The sequence below is a fragment of the Schistocerca cancellata genome, chromosome 11 (genome assembly GCF_023864275.1).
Source record: "Schistocerca cancellata isolate TAMUIC-IGC-003103 chromosome 11, iqSchCanc2.1, whole genome shotgun sequence".
In the NCBI taxonomy this organism is placed as follows: domain Eukaryota; kingdom Metazoa; phylum Arthropoda; class Insecta; order Orthoptera; family Acrididae; genus Schistocerca; species Schistocerca cancellata.
The window spans coordinates 36,229,760-36,252,617 of NC_064636.1; the positions used below are offsets into that span (position 1 = coordinate 36,229,760).

The following is a 22,858-nucleotide window of genomic DNA, read 5'->3' on the forward strand; positions in this document are numbered from 1 at the left end:
GCTGTAATAGTCACAAACATGTGGCTCTCAATTTTAGACGAACAGTTGGTAACAGATAGGTTTTTTCGAACTAAAATACAGTACGTAGGTACGTTTGAACATTTTATTTCGGTTGTTCCAATGTGATACATGCACCTTTGTGAACTTACAATTTCTGAGTACGCGTGCTGTTACAGCGTGATTACCTGTAAATACACATTAATGCAATAAATGCTCAAAATTATGTCCGTTAACCGCAATTCATTTGGCAATACGTGTAACGACATTCCTCTCAACAGCGAGTAGTTCACATTCCGTAATGTTCGCACTTGCATTGACAATGCGCTGACACATGTTGTCAGGCGTTGTCGGTGGATCACGATAGCAAATATCCTTCAACTTTCCACACAGAAAGAAATCCGAGGACGTCAGATCCGGTGAACTTGCGGGCCACGGTATGGTGCTTCGACGACCAATCTACCTGTCATGAAATATGCTATTCAATACCTCTTGAACCGCACGCGAGCTATGTGCCGGACATCTATCATGTTGGAAGTGCATCGCCATTCTGTCATGCAGTGAAACAGCTTGTAGTAAAATCGATAGAACATTACGTAGGAAACCAGCATACATTGCACTGTTTAGATTGCCATCGATAAAATGGGGGCCAATTATCCTTCCTCCCATAATGCCGCAATACATTAACCCGCCAAGGTCGCTGATGTTCCACTTGTCGCAGCCATCGCGGATTTTCCGTTGCCCAATAGTGGATATTATGCCGGTTTACGTTACCGCTGTTAGTAAATGACGCTTCGTCGCTAAATAGAACACGTGTAAAAAATCTGTCTTCGTCCCGTAATTTCTCTTGTGCCCAGTGGCAGAACTGTACACGACGTTCAAAGTCGTCGCCATGCAATTCCTGGTGCAAAGAAATATGGTACGGGTGCAGTCCATGTTGATGTAGCATTCTCAACACCGACGTTTCTGAGATTCCCGACTCTCGCGCAATTTGTCTGCTACTGATGTGCGGATTAGCCGCGACAGCAGGTAAAACACCTACTTGGGCATCATCATTTGCTGCAGGTCGTGGTTGACGTTTCACACGTGGCTGAACGCTTCCTGTTTCCTTAAATAACGTAACTATCCGGCAAACGGTCCGCATACTTGGATGATGTCTTCCAGGATACCGAGCAGCATACATAGCACACGCCCATTGGGCATTTTGATCACAATAGCCATACATCAACACTATATCGACATTTTCCTCAATTGGTAAACGGTCCAATTTAACACGGGTAATGTATGACGAAGCAAATACCGTCCGCACTGGCGGAATGTTACGTGATACCACGTACATTTGCGAGTATTACAGCGTCATCTGTCACAAAGTGAAAAAAGTGGTCCAACTAAAACATTCATATTTCTTTACGTACTACACAAATACGTAATAAAAAAATGAGGGTTTCTATTTTTTAAAAACGCAGTTGATATCCGTTTGACCTATGGCAGCACCGTCTAGCGGGCCAACCATAGCGCCATCTGGTTTCCCTCTTCAAGCTGGACGCGTTTCGTTTTTTGTAGTTTTTTCGATTGATGTTTATTTCGTGAGATATTTGGCCCGGTCACTATCAATGGACCACAATGTATAGGTTAATTGTTATGTATTCCAATATTAGTTGTATTTTTGTGTATTTTCTTTAGTTGTGTTCTGGCTATTCTTTTAGAATTTAGTGTATCGGTTTCTCCACATTTCATGCTACTGTTTCGTATTTATTGTCATTCAATTCATTTTCCCGGTTTTCTGCTACTTTTTAGTTTCTCCCCGCCCAAAACCCCAGGGTTCCTACTCTTCTCCGGTTAGATTCAATAATTAATAGTAAATTTAACCCAACTTTACAATAGTATGACTTCATTACTGTAATGCACTTTAAAGGTTCTCTGTACTTTTCTACTCTCATAAATTACGAGACTAATTCTTCTGAGACGTGAAATTTCAAAAAAAATTCTTGTTCTTAATTATTTTCGTTATCTTCGTTGCGTTTCGGTGTAGTTCATGACTAAGTAAATAACTGCGAGAAATGTTATTGTAATTTTATTGCGTGCTATATACGTATGTTTACGAGTATGACCGCTTTCATAGATTGCATATACGTAGCGTCTTTGCTTTGGGTAGGACGTCATTTCTCAAAGCCGGCGAGTGGAATCGAACACTAGAATTGATCCAAATAACGTAATTCGTATATACTTGCACTTATATATTTCGCGGTAATAGTGACGATATACTGGTTTCCATCTGATGATTTTGAGTTCTTTATGAAACAACTGTACTTCATATGGGTTGTAATCAGTATGACTTAGTATAAAGTGGGCACTATAATTTAAATGTTTAGGGCATGTCTGTTTTATGCTTGTTTCATATAGCCCAATTCACCCTCATTCATTTTACCGGTATTAAGTCAGGAGCGCTGCTATTGACCTTTCCTGTAGATGCTTCGAGATTTTCAAAACAATTCAGTTAAATTACGAGACTAATAAATGAAAAACTAATAGTATTAGCAAACACGAAAAATATAAACAACTCAATTTTCGTCATTCGAAAATGTAGCATTTTCTGTAACGTACGTACAGTTAGCGACAGGAATGTCTGAAAGTTGCTCGTCTGCATTGTTGGGTCTACCGCCCGATTACAAACGATTCAGCCATCGATGGGACCGGGGCCTTAGAAATGAAGTGATGTAGCCTTTAGAAGCAAAACAAATGCGCTCCGCCATGTCCTTCCTCCAAAGCGGACAAAAAAGTCATTAATTCAAAAGACAGTCACATCACACATAAGTGTTTAGTAAAAACGTTTTATGCCGTGATAAATACGTCTGTCGGAATAGGAACGTGGGCTAAAATGGAGTTCACACGACATGCCGTTGCATCCCCAAAATCGTAAGCTCATGTACAAAAGGGAAGTGTCGCTTTGTCGTGAACTGGAGCAAAAAAAAAAAGTGATGACCGGATTTTGAAGGCTGAGTCGAACACGTGTTTGCTCTAGAGAGGCGAACAGTTTCGACATTTGACGTTAGTAGGTGGCGTGTTTTTGAAGATTCTTTGGAGGACTTAGTAGTCGGTTCACATCCCAGTTTTCAGGTTGCCATGTTTGGCTGTGGAAGCAGCCAGTGTGTAACGATTTGGATACAGTTCTGACTGGTAGCTCGTTTCAGAATATTATCAAGGCTGTCGAATAATCTAGAATACATGCAGGTCATTCAAAATTAACTTCGTTTCGAAAACGACTGCGCACGACTGAAAAATCAGATATAAGTTTTGAGACAGCCCCCCCCCCCTCTCTCTCTCTCTCTCTCTCTCTCTCTCTCTCTCTCTCTCTCTCGGCCCTGCGGAGCAGACTTGCCAAACATGGCGTGTAATGGAGTGAGGCGTTCGTTATGCGTCCTCAGATGCGATGAAAGTGAGTCAGTTGTGACGGTTCAGCGACAATTCCGCGCCAGATAAGTCCCGACAGACGAAGCAATCCATGGGTGGTAAAACATACCGATACACGGGCTGTTTACGTGGCCAGAGAACAACACAGGCCGGCCGGTACTGTTGGGCAGTTGGCACGCAGGAGGTTCGTTGGGGCAGTTGCCAGAGTGCGCCTGAAAACAGGCCGTACTGCGCTTGCGTAGCTAAGATAACGTAGCCACCAAGGTATATAGAAAAAGCAGGTAGGCCATTCCGGCCCCAAGCGAGTAAAAAACTCCGACGCCCTTGCGCGCGTTGACGTCACGGAGAGGACGCTGCAGTGCTGTTTGTTTTGAGACAGTCATGAGCAAGGGTCACTGTAACTGTGCCGTGGCACATTGCATTAATACTGCTCGAACGACGACGGACGTTATTTATCACGTTTTTCCCAAGGATGAGCACTTGCAACGTGAATGGATAGTTCGATGCAAACGCGAGGACAAAGTGAATGTGAAAACTGCACGTGTGTGTTCAGCTCATTTTGGGCCCGAAGATTATGAAAGGGATCTGAGAAATGAACTTCTAGGATTACCTTCAAGAAAGAAGTTATTACCAACAGCAATCCCCTGCATAAACATTCCGAACTGGCATGGAGAAGAAATTGCGGAAAGCGGTGATGCAAACGAAAGGGTAAGACGTCTGCGCATACATAACACTTTAAATAATTGAAACTGAAAAATTACCGTAATACAAACGAATTCACATAAATGCAACGCTTTTTGACGCATTACTATATTACTTTACGGGAGTGAATGACTCGCTATATTGTAAAGGCAATAAATAATGTTGCTCAGGTGTATTTGCTTTTCCTCCCGAATATAATAGCTTCATTTGTCGTAGAAATAGTCGTTATTTTTACTTATTCTCGATATCTAACTATTTTAAAGCTAGTATATAGTTCAAATGGCAAAAACCAGAATATTTCACGTAATTTGTTTACATTTACTTTTGTAAGATTAGCTGATATTGACCAGTTGACTTCGTAGCATAGTGGTATGGTTTTTGAATCCTATGTTAGAGGTTATGCGTTCGTATACCTGCAGTTACTCGTAAATTTTTATTTTTACGTTTTATCAAATTAAGCTATTGTAGCCACTGATATTTAATCGCTTTTGTCAATTTATCTGATTTTTTAGTGAGGAATTAATGCAATTGCATAGTACTCAGTAAAAACATTTAGGAATAGTAGGCCTACTCGGTAAATAATTTTAGGAATAATAAAATTAAAATTAAATTCATTCCTTAGGGATCCGAAAGTCGTGCATAACGCTGTGGAGCAACAAGTTTGCAAAAGCGAGCTTTGACGACTTTAGAAACTGTGTCACCGAAAAGCAGAAAGTCGACCGAACCACATGTACAGTTGCTTGCTTACATGAACTCACTGAAGTAGTGAATAAGGTTTAGGAAATTGAGGAACTGAGGGTCGAGATTGAACTTTTAAAGCCACCACGTGCTTAGTGTTTGCTCATTCGCTTTTCGTCGCATTTCTGTTTGGAATTTCATGCGTGGTGGTGCATTACGTGGCCATGTGCAGAATTGTTGTATCATATCCTACCCAGATAAAGAATGCAAATACGGAAAAAGTTCTCGGCGTAATATTCATTTCAAAACTAGACTCTACAGCTGGAAGAACCCCAACAACATTTTGCTATGCGGTGATATATGTATATATTTCTTCGTGCTGTGCAACGTTGTTATGTACTGTTTCCAATCAGTATCTTGTGATCGAAAAACATTGTTTCACAGAAGGCAGATTAGTAAAATTCTGCCAAATCTGTCTATATAATTGAAACATAATTTGTAATTCAAAACTGATGACCAAATTTGCCTGCTTAGTCAGCTTCACGTGAATATTTACATATATTCGTACGTATATAACATTAAGAGATCTTACAGTGTCATCAAAGAAACAGGACATCGGAGAGCATCGGAATTTCGTAAACCATACTAAAATGCTTAATTCGGCATAAGATGCACATTTGTATATCCATATTCACACTGAAGTACCTTATATTCAACTTTTCTATGTGGTTTTCGGGATACCAGTTCGCTTGGAGTACCAGTATTGTATTACGTATTTCATGTTTGGTTCTCTATTGTGGTTTTATGCCAGTCGTGCCAGAATATAACAATGTTTGCTTGAAATTGAACGAAGTTGAAACAAGCCAATAGTGTGGAATGAAACAATTTCAAATAAATTGAATGCCTCGGCAGAAAAGATTAATAGAAGCAAATTTCTCTAGCAAACCGACAAAAATAAGTGGATTAAGACTGTTGTTGTTGTTGTCTTCAGTCCTGAGACTGATTTGATGCAGCTCTCCACGCTACTCTATCCTGTGCAAGCTTCATCATCTCCCAGTACCTACTGCAACCTACATCCTTCTCAATCTGCTTAGTGTATACATCTCTTGGTCTCCCCCTGCGATTTTTACCATCCACGCTGCCTTCCAATACTAAATTGGTGATCCCTTGATGCCTCAGAACATGTCCTACCAACCGATCCCTTCTTCTGGTCAAGTTGTGCCACAAACTTCTCTTCTCCCCAATCCTATTCAATACTTCCTCATTAGTTATGTGATCTACCCATCTAATCTTCAGCATTGTTCTGTAGCACCACATTTCGAAAGCTTCTATTCTCTTCTTGTCCAAACTATTTACCGTCCATGTTTCACTTCCATACATGGCTACACTCCATACAAATACTTTCAGAAATGACTTCCTGACACTTAAATCTATACTCGATGTTAACAAATTTCTCTTCTTCAGAAACGCTTTCCTTGCCATTGCCAGTCTACATTTTATATCCTCTCTACTTCGACCATCATCAGGTATTTTGCTCCCCAAATAGCAAAACTCCTTTACTACTTTAAGTGTCTCATTTCCTAATCTAATTCCCTCAGCATCACCCGACTTAATTCGACTACATTCCATTATCCTCGTTTTGCTTTTGTTGATGTTCATCTTATATCCTCCCTTCAAGACACCATCCATTCCGTTCAACTGCTCTTCCAAGTCCTTTGCTGTCTCTGACAGAATTACAATGTCATCGGCGAACCTCAAAGTTTTTATTTCTTCTCCATGGATTTTAATACCTACTCCAAATTTTTCTTTTGTTTCCTTTACTGCTTGCTTAATATACAGATTGAATAACATTGGGGAGAGGCTACAACCCTGTCTCAGTCCCTTCCCAACCGCTGCTTCCCTCTCATGCCCCTCGACTCTTATAACTGCCATCTGGTTTCTGTACAAATTGTAAATAGCCTTTCGCTCCCTGTATTTTACCCCTGCCACCTTTAGAATTTGAAAGAGAGTATTCCAGTCAACATTGTCAAAAGCTTTCTCTAAGTCTACAAATGCTAGAAACGTAGGTTTGCCTTTCCTTAATCTTTCTTCTAAGATAAGTCGTAAGGTCAGTATTGCCTCACGTGTTCCAGTATTTCCACGGAATCCAAACTGATCTTCCCCGAGGTCGGCTTCTACTAGTTTTTCCATTCGTCTGTAAAGAATTCGTGTTAGTATTTTGCAGCTGTGGCTTATTAAACTGATTGTTCGGTAATTTTTACATCTGTCAACACCTGCTTTCTTTGGGATTGGAATTATTACATTCTTCTTGAAGTCTGAGGGTATTTCGCCTGTTTCATACATCTTGCTCACCAGCTGGTAGTGTTTTGTCAGGACTGGCTCTCCCAAGGCCGTCAGTAGTTCTACTGGAATGTTGTCTACTCCGGGGGCCTTGTTTCGACTCAGGTCTTTCAGTGCTCTGTCAAACTCTTCACGCAGTACCGTATCTCCCATTTCATCTTCATCTACATCCTCTTCCATTTCCATAATATTGTCCTCAAGTTCATCGCCCTTGTGTAGACCCTCTATATACTCCTTCCACCTTTCTGCTTTCTCTTCTTTGCTTGGAACTGGGTTTCCATCTGAGCTCTTGGTATTGATACAAGTGGTTCTCTTTTCTCCAAAGGTCTCTTTAATTTTCCTGTAGGCAGTATCTATCTTACCCCTAGTGAGATAAGCCTCTACATCCTTACATTTGTCCTCTAGCCATCCCTGCTTAGCCATTCTGCACTTCCTGTCGATCTCATTTTTGAGACGCTTGTATTCCTTTTTGCCTGCTTCATTTACTGCATTTTTATATTTTCTCCTTTCATCAATTAAATTCAATATTTCTTCTGTTGCCCAAGGATTTCTACTAGGCCTCGTCTTTTTACCTACTTGATCCTCTGCTGCCTTCACTACTTCATCCCTCAAAGCTACCCATTCTTCTTCTACTGTATTTCTTTCCCCCATTCCTGTCAATTGTTCCCTTATGCTCTCCCTGAAACTCTGTACAACCTCTGGTTCTTTCAGTTTATCCAGGTCCCATCTCCTTAAATTCCCACCTTTTTGCAGTTTCTTCAGTTTTAATCTACAGGTCATAACCAATAGATTGTGGTCAGAGTCCACATCTGCCCCTGGAAATGTCTTACAATTTAAAACCTGGTTCCTAAATCTCTGTCTTACCATTATATATTCTATGTGATACCTTTTAGTATCTCCAGGGTTCTTCCATGTATACAACCTTCTATCATGATTCTTACACCAAGTGTTAGCTATGATTAAGTTGTGCTCTGTGCAAAATTCTACCAGGCGGCTTCCTCTCTCATTTCTTAGCCCCAATCCATATTCACCTACTACGTTTCCTTCTCTCCCTTTTCCTACACTCGAATTCCAGTCACCCATAACTATTAAATTTTCGTCTCCCTTCACTATCTGAATAATTTCTTTTATTTCATCATACATTTCTTCAATTTCTTCGTCATCTGCAGAGCTAGTTGGCATATAAACTTGTACTACTGTAGTAGGTGTGGGCTTCGTATCTATCTTGGCCACAGTAATGCGTTCACTATGCTGTTTGTAGTAGCTTACCCGCATTCCTATTTTCCTATTCATTATTAAACCTACTCCTGCATTACCTCTATTTGACTTTGTGTTTATAACCCCTGTAGTCACCTGATCAGAAGTCTTGTTCCTCCTGCCACCGAACTTCACTAATTCCCACTATATCTAACTTTAACCTATCCATTTCCCTTTTTAAATTTTCTAACCTACCTGCCCGATTAAGGGATCTGACATTCCACGCTCCGATCCGTAGAACGCCAGTTTTCTTTCTCCTGATAACGACATCCTCTTGAGTAGTCCCCGCCCGGAGATCCGAATGGGGGACTATTTTACCTCCGGAATATTTTACCCAAGAAGATGCCATCATCATTTAATCATACAGTAAAGCTGCATGCCCTCGGGAAAAATTACGGCCGTAGTTTCCCCTTGCTTTCAGCCGTTCGCAGTACCAGCACAGCAAGGCCGTTTTGGTTAGTGTTACAAGGCCAGATCAGTCAATCACCAAGACTGTTGCCCCTGCAACTACTGAAAAGGCTGCTGCCCCTTTTCAGGAACCACACGTTTGTCTGGCCTCTCAACAGATACCCCTCCGTTGTGGTTGTACCTACGGTACGGCTATCTGTATCGCTGAGGCACACAAGCCTCCCCACCAACGGCAAGGTCCATGGTTCATGGGGGGGGATTAAGACTATGATTGCTAATAACGTGGAAATAATATAGCATCAGAAAATTGAGACTTGATGGCTCCAGGCCACAGAAATCACTTGTTTTCATTTGATGTGGGAGCTGTAAACGAAGAGAGAACAGCAATATCAAGAAGCATATGTAAGGGTGACGCGGAGAATACCCCCACCCCCTGTAAATTACATGCGCGATTCTGGTAGCTTGGGCGCGCCAGAAAAACTTCTCCGGGTAGCAGCTGGCTAGTAGTTGCTACGTACTGCTCATATTGCAAACAGCCAAACAAGTAGCCGGAAGCGGGAGAAGACACTGCTCATACGCGAATTCAGCTCTGCCCGTGCGCACGAGCTCGCTGGCAACTGCTCAAACAAGCCTTGGTAGAATCGCCATATTGCAGCGGGGCAATAGTACTATCAGTTGTTTTTGCTTGTGACTTTTGATTTTTTAAAAACAAAAATGGTCAAGAGTTATGTTGCATACGGATACAGTAATAGGTGGACAACAGGAAGTGGTATTCAATTCCACCTGTAAGTTACACGTACTTTAATATCTATCTATATCCAGATCCCGCTCCAGCTACTGCCGGGTCTGGGTGCTGACGAGTCCTCTCTATCTGGCTCGGTCCTCCCACCATTTTTCTTCCTCCACTTGCTGCCAGGTCACACCTCTTCTTTCTACAGGTATTCTCACTCCCATTTTCCACCGTGTTCTTGGGCGCCCTCTAGGTGTTCTTCCATCCATCTTTAAGATTTGCATAATTTTGGGGAGTCTCTGCCCATGCATCCTCTTAACATGCCCATACCATCTTAATCTCTTTTTTTTCCCTTCAATTTCTTCTCTCATACTTTCTTGTTTAACGTCCTTTCTAATCTCTACATTCCTTACTATGTCCATTCTTGTTTTTCCCTTAACTGCTCTGAGGAATTTCATTTCCCCTGCTTGCAGTCTGCTCCAGTCCCTTTCTGTCATTGTCCACGGTTCTCCACCATAGGTGACAATAGGAAAGTAATAATTCTTATACATAAGGAGTTTTGCTTTTTGTGAAACTTCCTTATTCCAAATCATGTGTTTTATTGTTTGATAGAAATTACCTCCCTTCTGTAACCTCCTATTAATTTCGTTAGTTATTTTTCCATCCCTGGATATTTCACTCCCTAGATAAGTGAAACTTTCTACCACTGTGAGGGGTTCTCCATTGAAGGTAATATTTCCGTTGATCCCTTTCTCTCTTCCAGATACCATTACTTCACTCTTATCTTTATTAATTTTTAATCCATACCTTTTCATTATTACCTTCCACTGTACATCTATCTCTTTATCACCACATATTACCATATCTGCAAAAATCGTATTTTTGTCTTTTTCTTTTACTATATCTTTAACTGCTCTACCCACTCCCTCCATCACAACATTAAAAAGTGCAGGAGATAGAATACTTACTTGCTTAAGTCCTCGCGTCCATAACTTTTAAAGAAATGGGTGTATGCAGTACGAAGGGAATACTGATCTCCATCGACACGTAGCGTCATTTGTAGCTCTCATTTTACAAAAGACAGCTACGTGTTTCGACCAGGAGCTGATAGACAGCCGCTGAAGGATGACGCCGTACCACGTTTATTCAGCTTTCCAGGCTGTTTGCAAGTGAAAATCAGTAGGAGAAGGCAACTTATTCGGAATAAACCATCAGTTTCTGAGGTAAAACTATTTATTTAACAGAATAAACCTTGCTGCTAATGTATCTCAGTTGTCAACATAACCTACAAAGTGATTCGTGTTAACATTAAAAGATTTTTCCCACGTTAGCAACTGAAATTAGCAACAAATGGATGGTTTATCAGTTTTGTTGCCTAATGATGTGTACAGAACTTGTCTGTATAGAGAAATGCACTTGGCATCACAGCTTAACCTAACCTATTATGTGAAAGTTCGCCACATATCTGATGAAGTAACTATAATAAGAAATTTTTCATGTAAATGTTTTTGTCACTTTGTATCGCTATAAAGTTTCATCGTTCAGGAAATAAACTGCGAAACGTGAAAGGAAAAGAAATATTTTGCACAGAGGATTTTTGAAAAGTATAATGTCAGCAGCTTTAGCGGCATTACGCAAATTGCGTTTGTAAATAAGCAGAGTTATTGCGAAACTGATCTTGCAGGGAAGGGTTAGAAGGTATAAGGGAATAGCTGACAGTGAACTATAGACACACACACACATCATATAGTGTACATGAATGGTAATTGCATTTTTTTGTTTGACAACTTGCCCGGTTTAACATGGCGCGAGGCTCACGAGAAGACAGGCTGCAGCGCGTACGTCACGAAGGTAGTTCTGAACTCGCTCGCTCAGCACAGCAGACAAAATGCGTTTCTAAACCTGTTGACTCGTATCTGGGCGTGTAAGTACTAACGAGAATTGCGTCTTCCACTGGAATCTGCTATTATGAAGTCTTACTGATTAACAGTACTACGGCAAAATTTAATTTAAGATCAGTACTCTATATAAATGGTATTACGGCGTGTTTATACCATTTAGTCTCTTCTGTTTAACAGTGCTCATTACATGCTGGAAGTGGTGCCTTATACAACTGATAATCATTTTAGCATGATTCTATTTTATTGTACGCTAGTACAGCCGTAACAGATTATAAGTAGGCCCATGGACTTCCCATCATTATAGGATTCCATAATAGCGGATTCCAGTGGAAGATTCAGTTTTCGTTTGTACGTAGGGTGACCAGATGCAATTGTTTAAAAAGGAGGACAAACAGCTTCAAAAAGGACAAAGGAAGAAAAAAAGAGGACACATCAAACGTGTCAACTGCAGATGAGGATACCACCCGTCAGCTTTGGACAAGTCACGTGACTACCGGGAATTACCGGTAAAACTAGTAGTTAATTGTTACTGATGATGGTCAGGTGGTGCTTAACTGAGCAACAAAGCGAAAAACGTAAGACCATGCACCTTCCTTCATTCGACGCACCGCTACCAACATGTACAATTCAAGCAGCAGCTGACGACATGTAAACTGCACTTTAACCTTCCGAATACAAATAAATTGAATGACTATGAAACAATGAAATAAAACCATGACAGTTAATCTGTCGAGTTATTTCTTACCTTCATTGGCCACTGAGACGTACGTTCCAGCTCCACACATCATACATTCCGCTTCAAATGCATTTCTCCCTTTCTTAAAGCCGGATATTTGCAGGAAAGGACATCAGAAAATATACACTTTCGTTTAGGCATAGCCAAATGTTTTACGTAACTCGCTCGGTTAAAAATTACACTTAGAAATCACACGTGCACTACAGCAAGCCAAGTCGATACAAATCGAAGATACGAAACTAAAATTTTAAATAATCGATATTTGCATTCGCTTGTAGGTAGATCAACGATAACATCGACGATCCTGGTGCCACCTACTAACACAGCCTTCGTGCGTGTTTATCACGAAGGCTGTGCCAATAGTTAAAGTATGTAAGAAAAGAGCAATAGAACGGGACGAATTGTAAATTTAACTGTATTGCGAAAAAGCCGGACACTGCAAAAATCCGCCCGGAGAAAGAGCTAGAAAGGAGGACGTGTCCGGATTAATCCGGACGCCTGGTCACCCTGTTTGTACGGACACGTTTAGTTAGGAAATAACAGGTGCAGAAACTAGCTTGTCCGCTGATTTGAGCGAGCGAGCGCAGGACTGCATTCGTGACGTACGCGCCGCGACCTGTCTTTCTCGTAGGCCTCGAACATGGCGAGTGTGACGTCACAAGTCACGGATTTGCTTCATGTAGGGTCGGCAACGCACTAGGCAGCCTGGCTAGTACTCGTAAAACAATGAGGGCGTATGGTAGGCCGCGCACTGGGCAGCCAGCGTGTCTCGCAGTGAGTGCCTGCAGTCTCCGACCAAGCCAGACCGTGTGTTCGTGTGATCGAGAAACGAAATACACCGTGACTTTTGATACGGACGAATTTATTCGTGAGGTTGAAAGCCGAAGAGCTATCTGGGATATTTCATCAGAAGAATACGGTGATCGTCATTTGAAGAGGAGGAGTTGGGAGGAATAACAAATATAATGTGTGAGCAGAACGTGAGTGAAAATGACAAGAATGAATTCCGTAAGTGTTTTTTTTTAATTTACTACGTAAATAACATTTGTTATACGTACAATAATGGAAAAGAGGGTATCAATTTATACTTAACAATAATTGATACTAAATCACGTGGAAGCAGTAATAGTTACAGACATTATCTATGTTGTGACTTGGCAAGACAGCCAAGCCACTGGGAGGAGGAAGCCGAAAGGCACGCGTTTAAGCTCACGCAGGCTGGCGTGAGATCTGGAACAGTTAAGGGAATTTATAGTAGCAAAGAACGTAAGTAACTACAGGAATACTTAACTTTAATTCATAATTGGTGAACATCGGTCTGACAGTACATGCCTCACAAGATAAATAGCAAACGATAAAGGCGCCTTGCTAGGTCGTAGCAAGTGACGTAGCTGAAGGCTATGCTAACTATCGTCTCGGCAAATGAGAGCGCAATTTTCCAGTGAATCATCGCTAGCAAAGTCGGCTGTACAACTGGGCCGAGTGCTAGGAAGTGTCTCTAGACCTGCCGTGTGGCGGCGCTCGGTCTGCAATCACTGACAGTGGCAACACGCGGGTCCGACGTATACTAGCGGACCGCGGCCGATTTAAAGGCTACCACCTAGCAAGTGTGGTGTCTGGCGGTGACACCACAATCTAAATGACATAGATAATTACTACCCCAGTGCAATTCTGTTTTGCAACTCCAGCGGATTTTCATTTGTAAAATAATCCGCAAATAAATCCCTATAAGCTGATGATGAGTGGCACCCTCTGCCTGTATGACCTGGGGGAATATCCAGTTCTGGAGACACATATAATGTCTTCAAATTTATAACCATCTCTTTCGCGCACATAATTGTGTAAAACACAGCACGCTTTTATTACGGCAATTGCGAAGTCTTCTCGAAAGTCCATTGGGCGATGAAAAATTCTCCATTTGTTTGCCAGAATGTCAAACGTGCATTCTACAAAACGCCTAGCCCTAGAAACTCGGTAGTTAGATTCTTTTCTCGTTTGTTAAGCTCCTTCCTCCGTAAGTAAACATTACATTTTCAGATAAACGAAATGCCTCGTCTCCGGCAGTGATATATGGCACCGATACTCCATTCTTAGATATCTGGCTTTTCTCGGGCATTCGTAAATTGTGATTCGTGAGTTTTTCATACAAAAGTGATTGCTTAAATGTAGATGAGTCACTACATTTTCCATACGCTCCAAAAATATATATATAATCAGCATCGCATGAAGCAAGTAAAACGATGGAAAAATAATTTTTATAGTTATAGTAAAGTGAGCCAGAATGACGTGGTTTTATTACTCTGATATGTTTCCCGTTGATGGCACCAATACAACTGGGAAAGTCTGAATTTTTATTAAAACCATCTGCTATCTCAATCCACCTTTCCTCATTTAATTCTTGTAATGCTCTCTCTCGTGTTCTCCCAATCGCCAAGCAAGTTTCATATATGACTTCTCGGACAGTGGTGTATCCTATCCGAAAAATGTGAGTCAGTGCTGCCATAGTACATTCTGAAGCCAGATATCTGAAACGAAAAACACGTTGATATGAAAAAATTGAAAACCGTGCACCTGTGACAGAAATTTTAGTACATTATTTTAAATTATTTTTCAAATTAGCATCCCTAAATTCACCCCAGCAGCGTTAATTGAGACGTCTTTTGCAGGAAAATCTTTACAGCTGAAGTGGAAGAACATTAGAACGAGTTTTAGCAGGGAATTAAGACGCAGAGCAGGTGCGAAAAGTGGACTGCAGCTTTGCGTAAAAGCTCTTACGTGTATTTTGGGCAATTACAGTTCCCGAAGGACACTGTATTGAACAACACAACTGAAGCTGGCCTGGAAACGGAAGTTTCTGAAAATAACCATCAGAGAGTAAATAAGGAATAGTACGCCAGAAAAGAAAAAGCAGAAAACTAACGACGATAGATTGATTGCAGTACTCCGGCAGAGTATCGCAATGAGGGAGGAGCGAGAAATGGCAATACGAAAGAAAACTAGAATCCGATCCAGATCGTCTCTTTCTGCTTTCATTGTTACAAGACATGAAAAAAATTCCAGAACACAGAAAGCTCACTACAAAAATGGAAATTATAGACTCAATAAATGCCTCCACTGCAAACTCATCATCAAGGCTATGGAGAGTATGTGCCAATAACGTCATTTGCTGGAGCGTATAACCGTGGCCAATGGATACCCAGTGCAACCGAATTACGGTCCGGGAGACTTGAGCAGAGGGCAGAATCACTGTGGATATTGTACGCCTGTTGCAGACGGGCAGACCACTGCCACGGATTACAATCAGTATCACCCACTGCCTCATCGGTGTCAACTGTATCGAGCCAGAATACTGAACTACTTGATCTGTTTCAGGAGTCTGTACGTGAAGAACATTGATTTTAAAATTCTTTTCTTTTGAAATGTAACAAAAATTTAGTAGCCCTACAAATAATATCAAATCGTAAAATATGTTTCATTATATTCAAACTAGCATTTTTGTTTTGTGAATTTTTTTTCCTTACCGTTTCTTCAAATTTGTAACATTTAAATTTCAGGGCCAAGGTACAAAACGACGATAGGTCAGTAATATTTTACACGATTTCAGTCTATTACTACCGTGAAGGTATTTTTAATGATACATTTTCTCACCAGTACAATTAATCTTAGGTGTTGTTAGTTGCCACGGAATTTTGCAAGAACAAATACTTTTAGTTTTAAAAAAGAAATAGTCCTACGGAGATTGTGACTTATCATATTAGCGCTTGACGCTTCAAAAATGAAATATATTTGTTTTTTGTACTCACCTCAGTCACCAACAATTTTTCTTCCGGAGTTATACGAGCTCGCATACGAGTATCAGTACCTATGATAGAATTTCATATATTTTCCATAAGGTTGTCAAATGATTGCATTGACATTCTTGTATAATTAAAGAAGCGATCTGGGTACTTTCGAAGATCCTCGAAGTAATTTTTAAATAAGCCCTTTGTGTGCCGCTCCACAAGTAGAGGATGAATCCAGTATCTTTTTTTGGCTTTGCGTTTCTTCGAGTCAAAAGGTATGCATTCTTCGGGTGATCGATCACGACTGTCAGTTGGCCTAGTGCGTTGCCGCCCTTAAGCTTCACTAGTGGTCAATGTTTACATCCGCAGCACCCTGAAATATAGGAGGGGGGGGGGGGGGCGGCACTACATAACTTTTACCTCAAATTGGATAAATACAAATCTGATGACTTTTAGAAAGGTATCTCACTTTTACATTCAAATATCGGATTTCTGACATGCTTGTTCAAAATAGTCATCAATCCTGACAATAAAAGTGTTGTGTCTGAACACGCATATCTCCAGAACTATTAAAACTGTTCATCAAAACAATAAACTTGATGTAAGCATTATACCATGTATTCTTCCGCGTTTGCTTGAATCTCGTTTCACTTGAAGCGGAAGCCATGCTGTGCCAGTACAGTAAAGTACGATCATAAGACCGGGCGAGGTGGCGTAGTGGTTAGTACACTGGACTCGCATTCGGGAAGACGACGGTTCAATCCAGCGTCCGCCCATGCTGATTTAGGTTGTCCGTGTTTTCTCTCTAAACCGCTCCAGGCAAATGCTGGGATGGTTCCTTTGATAGGGCACGGCCGACTTCCTTCCCCATCCTTCCCTGATCCCATGAGACCGATGACCTTGCTGTTTGGTTGGTCTCCTCCGCCAAACAACCCAACCCAACGATCATAAGGATATGTTTTATGCTGTGACACAAGTACATAGAGTAACCGGTAATGCAGGACAACAGCTTTATCGGTGGATTACCTTGGACAGCACTGACTGACTCCAGATTAGTTTTGCTGGGTTTATATTGTAATGGTACGGTAGCAAATGTAAAAAATGCAGCATTTGTATGATGATGTGCTAGATGCTGTGAAAATGATTGTCATATTTCTACAACACTTATCGCTCAGGTTCATATGAGAACAAATAAAGATTTGGTTTTTCATTTATGTCCAATGAAGTTGAATTGTCTTAATTTAAGCAACTTTCACGAACAATCTTTCATAAAACATCGATAATGAATTTATGTTTGAAGTGAAAACAGGAATTTTACGTGCAGTAAGTAATTACTAATTAGAAACTGGAATATGTACATTATTCATAAAAAATGAATTGTACTCGTACGAGATGGAGGTGTTTTAAATTTTTTTTTATTTTTTTGAGCTTTTCCTCATTACAGAGGCTTATCTCCAACATAATAATTTACTTGGAAAATACAATACAAACAATAAACGTTCTTAAACTATACTCTCAAAATATTTCTCCAGGTGTTTCGATCTTGCGTGTCCTCTTCCTCTGCGCCCATTCTCCTCATTGTGTGCTGTACATTTTGGAGCCAGGTGGTCACAGGTCGTCCTCTTCTTCTTCTTCTCCCCTCCGGTTCCCACTCCAGTATCAGTTTTGGTATTCTGGCTTCCTCCATTCGTCGTACATGCCCGTACCACTGTAATTTATTCCTGTCCATTACGTCATATATTCTTTCTTTTATTTCCATTCTCCTTATTACTTCGATGTTCCTTATCTTTTCTTTCCTGGAGATTCTTGCCGATCTTCTCCAAAAGTCCAACTCTAGAGCTTGTAATTTTTTAATGTGCTTCATGTTAATTGTCCAGGTCTCCGTTCCATACAGAACTACACTCTCTAATATGGATTTGTATATTAATTTTTTAGCTCTGCTCATTACATTCCTGCTCCATAAGACTGAGTTAAGCATCCCAATGACCCTCCGTCCGCTACTAATTCTTTTATTGATTTCTGACTCTGATTTTCCCTCGATTTCTAAAATGGATCCCAAATAACAGAAAGTGTTTACCTTTTTGATTTTCTTTCCTTCAATGTATAGCTCATCTGAATCATTAGTCAAGTATTCTGTTTTTTGGTAATTAATCTTCAAACCCCAAGTTTTGTATGCTACTGCTAGTTGATTGCACATATAGTTAGCATCCTCCCCATCTTGTGCTATTACTACTTGATCATCAGCAAATAATAAGTGATGTAGGTTAACTCCATTTCTTATTTCTAATCCCATACTATTACATTTACGGGACCATAGACCATATAGATTTTAAATAATGATGGTGACATGGGACAGCCCTGTAAAAGGTCTTTGCTTGTTCTAAATTTCTGTGAAAGTTTATTACCAACTTTCACTTGGCAAATGTTATCTTTATACATTTGTTGTATTATTTTAATCAAGGAAGGGTTTATGTTTGCCATATGTAGTGCTCTCCAAAGTAATTTTCTTGGAACAGTATCATACGCTTTTTCTAGATCTATGAAAATTAATCCTATACTTTTTGATTTTTCCCTATGTTTCTCCAAAATCTGTCGTAATGTGAAAATATGGTCCACACATGATCTCCCAGCCGTGAATCCACATTGTTCTTCTTGGGTTCTAAAATTTTTTTCCAGTTTGTTTTTAATTACTTTTAAATTGAACAAAAGAAAAAAAAAGGTGACCAAGGTGAGATTCGAACAAGCGATCGGTGAACTGCACCAGACGATCAATATAATATAGCTCCTTAGAAAACTTCAAAGCTGATTTTTTAAATTTCATGAAAAACATTAAGAACAACCCATTTCTTGGCGTTTTTTAGTTCCACACGCGTGTTTCACAACGGAGCAGGAAGCAGCCTGTGCCAGTTCCATACTGCGTATTAACAGAAACACATCAGAGCACAAGAGTAGAGGGACTGCGACTGTACACTATTTTTGAGATAAAGGCTACATACGATGGGCGGTCGAAAAGTTTCTAGCCCGAGATAGTTACCGTAATGTCTCTCACAACCACCACCACCTACTTTTATAGTGACCCTTTGTGGGTATGCAGGTCAAATTCCGCGACTCCAGAGTCGTTAGTTTTGCCGCTAGGATGGCGTTGTATCAATGCCACCTAGGTGGCGTTGGTTGTATACCGTAGTGCATTAAAGTTCTGTATCACAGTCTAACATATGTTAGATTGTTCTGTATATAGGAGAATATGGCCATTCTATTCCCCTGCGTCTGCCGCCGTCCGCAGTTCAGGGTTGGCTGAAACTGCGTCACGTGACATTAGCAGCCATTGTGGGCCCAAGCGTTACGTGTAATGCTTAGGAAGTGCTATGTATTTTCGAAGTTTTACGTAGAGTAATGCCTCAGTGCTGTGCTGTTGGCTGTTCGTTTCGAGGCGAAAAGGGAGGAAAACTGTACATTATTCCTTCCGAAGGGAGAGATGCAACAAGAAGGAGAATATGGCTGATGAAAATCAACAGAGCCAACTGGCAGCCCACAAGACACTCTCGCTTGTGTGCGGTAAGTACAGTTTTTATTAATGCAAATCATCTTAAGGTTTAAGATACTCTTTGTAACAAACTTGCTATATTTTGACTCACTTCGTGATCAGATTTGGTGCAACATTATACGTGATTAGCCTAAAACCGGTCAAGTTTGTTTGGACAAATCCTAGTAAAAAACGACGCGTTTCTAGTAAATCTGTAATGAACCGACTGGTATAAAGGCGTATTTTTTACAGCGCGAAAGGTGAAGTGGGTAAACGTTTTTCGTTCCGTAGCTACACAATGTAGGCCTAACTGTTGAAGACTGAATGTGAAGAGACGGAATGTGAAGTATTTGGATGTTTTAGTGTATGTATACTGTTGCGTCCTCCGAAAAAATACGCCATTATGGCTCGCTGTACTTGAAAGGTCAATTAACAACGTGTCGTTTTCAGTAAGTTTCGTGAAAATAAATGGCGTGATAATGACGAGCCTCCTGAAAAGTACCTGTTACTTGCATTTAATAGTGTAGGCCTACCGTTTCGACAAACATTGAAATAAAAAAAAAGCATAGTTGAATTGGATCTTCAATCTTAACAGTACAGTATATTTTTAATTACTGCTTTTAATACAGCTTCCTGTACACTCAGCAGTCTCAGATGCAAATACTAGGTAGGCCTAGAAGATGTATATCATACAGTATTTGTTGTTACACAGAAAACGTAAACCAATTGAAATTTAAGCTTAAGTGAATATACATTACCTAAAAGATGTTAGCTTTCTCATATATAATGAAATTTTTACAATTAGTTTGCTGGTAGAATCTGAGAGATTGATAAGTGTTAACAGTGTTTGTGCATAGTTAATACTGTACCTAATTCATAGACCTCTGAGCTTCTTGCACTGTATGTAGTTAAGAGTAATGTGTGCTCAGTTCTGTTGATATTGCAGATTCATATACATTTCATATTTTAAAATATAGTTATAATGCATAGTCTTACAATTTTTATATCACTTAAATAAACGAGTTTGCAGTTAAATTGGCTAATAGTATTGTTTCTGTTTACCAGAATCACTTCACTCGAGACCAGTTTGAAGCCAACAGAGCTGATGGACTGGTAAAGCTTAAACCAAATGCAGTGCCAAGTATTTTTTGTCATCATAACCACCCAGTGGTATGTAATGCTGCTGCTTAGAGGAAACCTGTTGGCCTACTAGAGAAACATACGGAGGATACAGGTTTTTGGCAGTGAGAGTCCATCTGCCTCTCAGGGAGGAAAATAAAAGATATCAGGGTGTAGTGACACAAGGCAGTAGAAGCATGGCCATGAGAAAATTAGTGCAGAAACTGTGACTTCCAAAATCACTTTTTAGAAAATGATTTGTAAATTTGACATTCAAATTTATTTTGGTTGTGCAAGACACAAAATGTGTGTTAATATTTTCTTTTCAAATGGTCTCATTTTTGTTTTACTGATAGTGATTTTTATAATATTTATGTTCTATGTTTCTTTTTCCAAGTGTGGAGTGTTTTCATTATCTCATGTAATATTTGTTACATTTTACAAGTAGACTATGTCCCTGTCAAGGGCTCAGAATGGTGCATGTATATATAAAACATCCCTCAACCTATGTACATATTTGACTTTTGTGCATTGCCACCACCTTTGTTTCTTCCTTGTGCTTCATTTGCTTTAATTTTTTTCCTCTGTATTTCAACAGCCTTTTATACATACGATGTATCTACGTTTTATGTAATATTGTAGATAGGGAAAAAGTATACATTCTTCCAGGAAGAACATTGGCTTGTACTTTATACTCTTTCGTAGCTCAGAATGAAATAGCACATGTGCAAGATATGCTGATGGTTGATAGGTTGGCCAACACTTCTTGAAGAATACTTGTTTCCAAGCATGGTGAAATGTGAAGGTCATTTCTCGTAAATGTCGTGCACATTTTGTTCTGTAATTGCTACTTTTAATGCTGTTTTGTCAAAAACTGACATATTGAGCCTGTGGCTGCATACAAAATGTAGGTTGACTCTTACACAGAGGATTAAAGCAACCAACCACTTTTTACAATGCTATTCATTTATTAAAACAGCACCATCGCCGGGTTCGAACCGATAGGTTCATCTTCTGGTGGCTGGTCCACATTTTACATTATATTTCGTTGTTTGTTTCCCCACCTGACGAAACTTTCTTGGGGGTGCTGATGCCAATGAAGAGTCCGTGCCATTACGTTCCAGTGCAGGTCACTTATCTTGCAAAACTGTAAAATGCACTCTGTGTGTGTGTTGTGTGTGTGTGTGCGCGCGCTGCGCGCGCGCGCGCAATACTCTAATGCACCACTCACACACTTAGAAGTTTCATTACATGGAGGTATACACAAAAAAGTGCTTTATTCAGTTTTTGATGTTCCAAGATGATAAGCGAGCTGCACTGGAATGTAATGGCGCGGATTCTTCATTGGCACCACCACCCCAAGGAAGTTACATCAGTTGGGGAAACAAACCACGAAATGTAATGTAAAACGCGAACTAGGCGTCTGAAGATGAACAGGTAAGGGCGCTCTTTTAATAAATAAATAAATAAATAAATAACATTGTAAAAATGGCTGGTTGCTGTAATCTTCTGTGTGAGAGTCAACCTATAGTGCTATTTTTATTTCTCTTCATAATCTAACAATTCATGTTGAAAATCGTGAATATGTCATGGAAATGCAGGCAACTGGGGTAACTTTGCTTCACTTTAGACTATTTTTTGAAAATACTGCCCACAACATACATTAAATGTTGGAACACATGTTGTAGTTAAAGTTACTGAGTGCTTTTATAATAAAAAATATAGACAGTGACCAATTGCTGTAATCCTTTAATATTTATACTGATAAAGTTACACTGCCATTCCTGCTAAGTTTAGGTTAGTCTTAGACAACACATTATTTTACCCATATAGAATGTCCTGAGTAACTTCAAACCATTCCAAAAGTAAATCACTGGTTGATAAGAAGCCTAAACAAATTGTTCTGTTCAGTAATGCACATTTACTTTGAAATTTAAAGATATTTATATCTACCTGTTATTAATGGTTTTTAAGTTGAGGGTATATAAATGTAAAAATAACACATCTTCAGGATGCTTTTAATAACACACATTACAAATAATAGTGCACACATTGTCTTCAAAATAGAACAACACTTCCAGTAATGCTATATAGTAAATACATTCCCTCAAACATTCTCAGGTATTGTGTGCAGATGTTCATTGCTATTATGGACTTTGCCTCTTTCTGTTAACAGGTATTGGGCAAGATTCATCTTTTCTATTAATACTTTGTCTTTACAGTTCAAAACTCAGTCTTAGCTTTCAAGCCAAAACCTATTTCTTTTTTCCTTTC

At 39.9% G+C, this 22,858-nt stretch overlaps 1 protein-coding gene and 1 long non-coding RNA gene across 4 annotated transcripts in view; both read left to right on the forward strand.

Annotated features, from left to right (window-relative positions):
• LOC126108764 (THAP domain-containing protein 6-like) overlaps positions 1 to 22,858 on the forward strand; it is a 159,095-nt gene that overhangs the window by 54,210 nt on the left and 82,027 nt on the right. The window lies entirely within an intron of this gene.
• Positions 19,221 to 21,092, forward strand: LOC126108766 (uncharacterized). Its single transcript, XR_007523625.1, has 2 exons — positions 19,221 to 19,497; positions 20,531 to 21,092. It is a non-coding gene; the product is annotated as an uncharacterized LOC126108766 (long non-coding RNA).